This window comes from Miscanthus floridulus, chromosome 18 (assembly GCF_019320115.1).
Source record: "Miscanthus floridulus cultivar M001 chromosome 18, ASM1932011v1, whole genome shotgun sequence".
Taxonomy (NCBI): Eukaryota; Viridiplantae; Streptophyta; class Magnoliopsida; order Poales; family Poaceae; genus Miscanthus; species Miscanthus floridulus.
The window spans coordinates 1,741,087-1,747,597 of NC_089597.1; the positions used below are offsets into that span (position 1 = coordinate 1,741,087).

At 44.6% G+C, this 6,511-nt stretch overlaps 1 pseudogene; it reads left to right on the forward strand.

Annotated features, from left to right (window-relative positions):
- Positions 1–2,685: 2,685 nt before the first annotated feature.
- Positions 2,686–4,516, forward strand: LOC136522393 (uncharacterized; annotated as a pseudogene).
- Positions 4,517–6,511: the final 1,995 nt, after the last annotated feature.

Sequence of the window (6,511 nt, forward strand, 5' to 3'; positions counted from 1 at the left end):
ACACAATGATTTTTTACCGAGGTTCACTTGCTTGCCGACAAGCTACTCCTCGTTGCGGCGATTCACTCACTTGGAGTTTCACGCGCTAATTGACATCACACGTCAAACCCTCAATAGGATGCCGCACAACCAACACAAGATGAGGATCACACAAGCCACGAGTAATTTACTAAAGTACCTTTTGGCTCTCCGTCGGGAAAAGGTCAAAAACCCCTCATAAGCACCACGATCGGAGCCGAAGACAATCACCAACCTCCACTCGACGATCCTCGCTGTTCCACGCCGTCTAGGTGGCGGCAACCACCAAGAGTAACAAACGAATCCCGTAGTGAAACACGAACACCAAGTGCTTCTAGATGCAAACACTCAAGCAATGCACTTGGATTCACTCTCAATCTCATAAAGATGATGAATCAATGATGAAGATGAGTGGGAGGGCTTTAGCTAAGCTCACAAGGTTGCTATGTCACTAAAAATGACCAAGAGAGTGAGCTTGAGCCGGCCATGAGGCTTAAATAGAAACCCCACGAAATAGAGTCGTTGTACCCCTTCACTAGGCACAGCTCGGGGTGACCGGACGCTCCGGTCAGATCGATCGGACGCAGGACCCCAGCGTCCGGTCGCCCGATGTTTGCCACGTGTCATCGGCTTCAAACGCTGATCGCCCGATCTCAACGGTCATTGGTACACTTAAGTTGTGACCTGACGCTCTACAGTGTAGGACCGGACGCAGGACCCTAGCGTCCGGTCACTTCTAGTAAGGTTCCAATCGCGACCGGATGTGTCCGGTCACGCCTGACTGGACGCAGACCCCAGTGTCCGGTCACTTCCAGTAAACTTCTAGAGGTGGATATTCGCGATCGGACGCGTCCGATCACGTCCAACCGGGCTCGCCCAGCGTCCGGTCATACATCGTCTCCACTGTGTGCTGCCACGTCAGCAGGACCGGACGCACCCAACCAGCGTCCGGTCACAAAGTGACCCAGCGTTCGGTCGAAGACCGACGCCAGCGTCTTCACTGCTTCCACTGACTGGACACTCTGGTCCAGTTGAGACCAGCGTCCGGTGCACTCTGTGAAACCCTGTCTTTTCGGGACACTCCGCTGGTGAAGTTTCGAACCGGCCAACCACCAAGTATATCACCTTGTGCACATATGTTAGCATATTTTCATAAATGTTTTCAAGAGTGTTAGCACTTCACTAGATTCTAAATGCATATGCAATGAGTTAGAGCATCTAGTGGCACTTTGATAACCGTATTTCGATATGAGTTTCACCCTTCTTAATAGTACGGCTATCAATCCTAAATATGATCACACTCTCTAAGTGTCTTGATCATTAAATCAAAAAGCTCCTATCAATTTCACCTTTGTCTTGATCTTTTATTTTTCTCTTACTTCTTTTTAAGTCCAAGCATTTGATCATCACCATGCCATCATCATCATCATCATGTTATGATCTTCATTTGCTTCATCACTTGGAATAGTGCTACCTATCTCATAATCACTTTGATAAACTAGATTAACACTAAGGATTTCATCAATTCATCAAAACCAAACTAGAGCTTTCAGCTGGTAAATAGGCTTCGACATCACTGGATAAGTCTAGTCACATAGCCATCGGTGTTAGATTAAGGAATATTATCAACAGGTGCGGTGATAATGCTTGTGAGGAGGGGCCCAACGAGCCCAACGAGGCAAGAGATGGTGTGCGGCAACAAAAAAACATTAGCTGCACATTGCCCCATTCTTATGATTGGACTTCAACTCTAATTTAATGAATGTACCATGCTAAGTGAACTCTTTTGAGACCACAATTAAAATCTAAAGTTTTCAAAAAAAAAACAGAAACAAAGTTGAAGTTGAAGTATTGGAGTCCAAGGAACAGTATGTCAACAACTGCGCTAAAGGTTCTATACTCCCTCCGTTTTTATTTATTTGTCACGTTAGCTTTGTCCTAAGTCAAACTCTACTATTTTTGACCATCCATTTCAAAAAAATCCTTATAGTTTCACAATATATGAATTACAGATTATAAGAATATTTCTACAAAAATATAAATCTTACTTCATGAATTTATATAAATTTTCATAATAGACATTAATATGACGCTGACTAATAACATCATAAGACATTATCTTAAAATAGCAAATAACTGAAAATTAATAATATAATACTTTATAATAAAGTGCATCCCAACAAATCTAAATTCGCTTTTCTTTTTGAAAGGATTGAATGTGCCTTTTTCTAGATGCTGATTTACTTGTGAAAGGATGCCATTTTCTTTTGGCATTAACAGGCCAGCAATAACACATAGACATAGGAGTAGACATCAACAATTATAGTCGTTGGTGTAATGGTGTGCACCAAGCCTAACCTTCAACAAGAATATGATTGACACATTTGGCCCTTTCCTGCATATGATTGCTGTAAAATGTGGCTGTAGTAGTCGGTTCACGACCCATTCTGCTATGTCCATCTCCTATATATGCAGCGGCGGATCCAGGAAATATTTTAGGGGGGACTGAACAACACTGCTGCTCGATCTTAAGTCTCAGCCCCCCTATACTATAGAACTTTGCCTAAAAATTCATAGGGGCTCTACAGTAATTTGCACTGATTCGGTTTGGGTAGGGGGGGCTTGAGCCCCCCCCCCCGCCCCACCGCTGGATCCGCCCCTGTATATATGTATTCTTTTCAGCCTAGTGGAAGCCCACCTTTGGTTGTTTGGTGAACAACACCTTTGCTTTTCACCAGAAACCAAAAATGGCAGCCAGGATCCCTTGCCATCGTCACCCTTCTTCCTCCTCCTCCATGGCCATGATCTGCCCAAGGTCAGGCACAAGGCAGTCGTCCTTCAGGCTCAGGACCTCTGCTCATGGCAGCAGTTCTTCACCACACCTCTCCTTTGCTGCTGTGACAGACAAGAAAGTTCAGGTATGTGTGTCGCAGCAGTTCTTCATTTACACATGCAGGAGGTGTATGCATAGAGGCTCTCGATCTCATCTGTTCTTGTGATGATTCATAGGTGTTTGAGGACCAATCGAGAGGGATCGTATGCTACAGAGATGAGAACGGGGAGATGATCTGTGAGGGGTACGACGAAGGCCCTAGCAGTGTCGGCCCTAGGGGTAACGCACGAGGTGCGACGGCCGAGGGCCCAAGCGGAGGAGGGGTCCAAGCCCAGGTATACAAACCCTCAGGTCCTATAGTCCATTAAGCATTAGCAAACTAATAAGAAGAGAGACATAGAACTGGTCAGGCGATCCACAAAGACAACATCAACATTTCTTTTCTAGTTTCCTTTCACCACGGCCCTCGGGTAGAGAGGAGGCGAGGAGTCACGCTGCACATAGCACACTCTGATCGTGAGTTCGCAACGTGCGCCTTACACATGCGGAGCTGACGAGCCACGCCGCCGCGAAGAGCTAGACTACCAGAGACATGGACACGGCGCACGAGGACGACGACCAGGCAGAGCTCCACGACGACGACATCTTGATTCTTGGCTTCTTACGAATTGCGATCACCGATCAGTTGTTTAGGCTCAAGGTATTTTTTTTCTTTTTATTTTTAATTTAAATTAATTATTTATATAGTATTTCAGACTTCCAGTACTTTGTACCCATATAGTCATATTTTTCTTCTAATTTAGGTGTTAGAATTTTAGAATGTTACCTAAGAAATATTTGTCATGCGTGAGAAAAGAAAACGAAAATATTGCTTTTTTAATCAACATTGTTCCTCGATAATTATCATACATCTATAAATATATTGCTTAATCTATATTGTTCCTCGATAATTATCAGACATGTTAAATTAAAAATATGTTATTGAATTTGCTTTCATTTTACAAGCAAAATTAGTACTTATATATTATAAGATTTTATACATGGTCAAGAGTGGCCGTTGCGATGAGATTGGCAGAGGGCCCTTAAAATCCTAGGACCGGCACTGGGCCCTAGGCTCGGAATACGGTTGCCAGAGAAGGCCTCCTTCCCATGGTGAGCATCTGAACTGAATTTCTTGGATCGTCTTTGTTATTGTTGTGTTGGCAAGGATCAGAAATGATTGGTCTGTAATGAGCATGCCGTTGTTCAATTGATCCTCCTTATGCTGTGCTATGATTTTGATGAAATTGTAGGCCTGTGGGGGTTCGGGTCACTGATTTCATCCAGCTAGCGACGCTCCAGGTTTTTGAGGACGTCGATGTTCTTCAGCTCAGGAGTGACCAGAAGAGGCAGCTCTGAGCAAGGAACTGATCATGTAAGCATATAGTGGTGTAGTACAATGATGATATGCAAGAATAATGTGTTGTATTGCACTTAGTTGCTCATATTTGCTCGTCATATTCGGTCCAGCGTTTTGGGTTTCACAAAAGGGGGGAAACGGCTATTGTTCAGTTCTTCTCAGTGTACTGCTGAAGCAGACTTACTTGTTTGTAAATAATCACTTACTGCAAGGATGAGATTGTTTAAAGCACAACTTTTATGTGCATATAAAGTGAGAAAAGGAGATCTGAATATCTGATCAGGGTACCGCAGAGCAAATTTAAGCCTATTTATCAGGGTCCACCGATCCCGATATAATCTGCAATTCTTTTAGTTAAACATGTCATGAAGTTGATCCCGATGATGTTCTCGGCTGAATTCGGACCTCATAGGGCGCCGCTAAGACGTGTTGTATTAAACTTTTTCTCTACCTTAATATAGAGATGGGCAAACCTTTTGCGTGATCGAGAAAAATATATGCGACAAGCTTATTGGATTGCAGCTGTGCACAGTTGCTGCTGGCCACAATGTGACCTCTGTTGCCCATATGACTGTGAATATCACTTGTGTTTGTACCAATGCGTTTGAGAGGATTCAGCTTCAGCCGGCAACAACATGGAAACATACAAACAGGATAGCTGAAGGAAATGTTTTGGGTATTGGTTGATGACCAGAATGGCGGAATATGCTGTCCTTTGTTAATTCCAGGCTCTCATGGGCCATGTGGCCATGTGAGCCTGAAGCTGGAGGAGGCTTCGTGAATGTCGACATCGTTGGAAACATCAGTGGGCAGTGGATCATCTCATTGTCCTTTCATACCTTGTCAGCATCAATAATGATGTTCAAGAAGAAAGTCTTTTTGGACTTTAGCAGAGACTGGGCTTTCCAAATTTTGCCGCGATTCCATTGTTTAGCCACTGAAACGAAGGAAATTACGTGGGAACATGTATAAAACTAATACTTTTTGGAACTTGGAACTTCATTAGTATACTGCTCGTCAGCTCCGGGTTAAGAAATTTTTCATGCGTTCCAAAGGGACCTTCCTGAATCCTGAATGCCTAATTTCATAAAACATTGATTCCTAAGGGAATCATAAGCTGAAACAGAACAGGGCATGCCAACTTTACATATTCTGAGTGTGAAAAGAGAATGAGAACAGTTTCACGAACAGCTTCTTCTTCTAAAGATACCTATATTACGAACTCAGATTCTACATATGCCCATTAGGATGAATTTGGTCACATATCATTCACAAATTAAATTGTTGATTTCATATATCATTAGGAACATCTCATTCACATCTTCTCTCCATTAAACTCCAAATATGTTCCTTAAACTTAACTTTAAATAGGCATCTAAATTATAACCTTAAATTCCCGCAGCTAACGCGCGGCGAATTCGAGCAGTACTCTTATAAAGCAAAACCTCACTGACAATTTTTCTCAATCCGTAGGGACGTCATCATCCGGTCATTGCCCACGCATCCACCTCCACTGTCGATCTGCGTTTCCTTCTGTACGTTCGATCTCTGTTCGCAGACCGAGCCACCAACAGGCAAATGGAGCCCAACAGGCAATTCCTCGCACGTACAAGGCTAGCAGGAGGCCAATAGCTAGCCTCCTCTATTCCTTGGCAATCAAGTCCCGTCCACTGAATGTTGCGATTTTTTTTATTTCTAACACTTTTTGTAAACTAATTTTAAATCTAACACTGTTTTTTTTCAAAACTAACATTTTTGGCCGCGTCATGCATGGTGGCACGGCAGGAGAATGACGTGACGACAACCGGGGCTGCTGACCGGTGACGTGGTAGGGTCTGCCGCGCCACTGATCTTGGCGCGGCAGTGACGCGCCAAGACGCATGGCGCGGCAGGACCAGATAAATACCGCCCGTGAGCCGCCCTCCCTCTGTCTGCCTGCCCGCCGCCGCGCACGCCCGCCAGCCCGCCCGCACGCCACGCAGCGCCCGACGGCAGCGCCGGCCGCGCTCACCCACTCCCGCCGTGCAGCGCTCGCGCCGGCCGCGCCACGAACACCGGCCCGTCACGGCCGCCGGCCGCCGCTCGTATCAAGGTAGCTCCCTCTCTCGATTTCATATTATTATGATTGTTATTTTAGTTAGGGTTAGTGATTTAGGATAGTTAGGTTAGTGAATTTGTTTATTTAGGTAGGTAGTTTTTAGGTTTTAGGTTGTGTGTTGTAGTATAGTTAAGGTTTGGTTAGGTAGTTAGGGTTTAGGTTA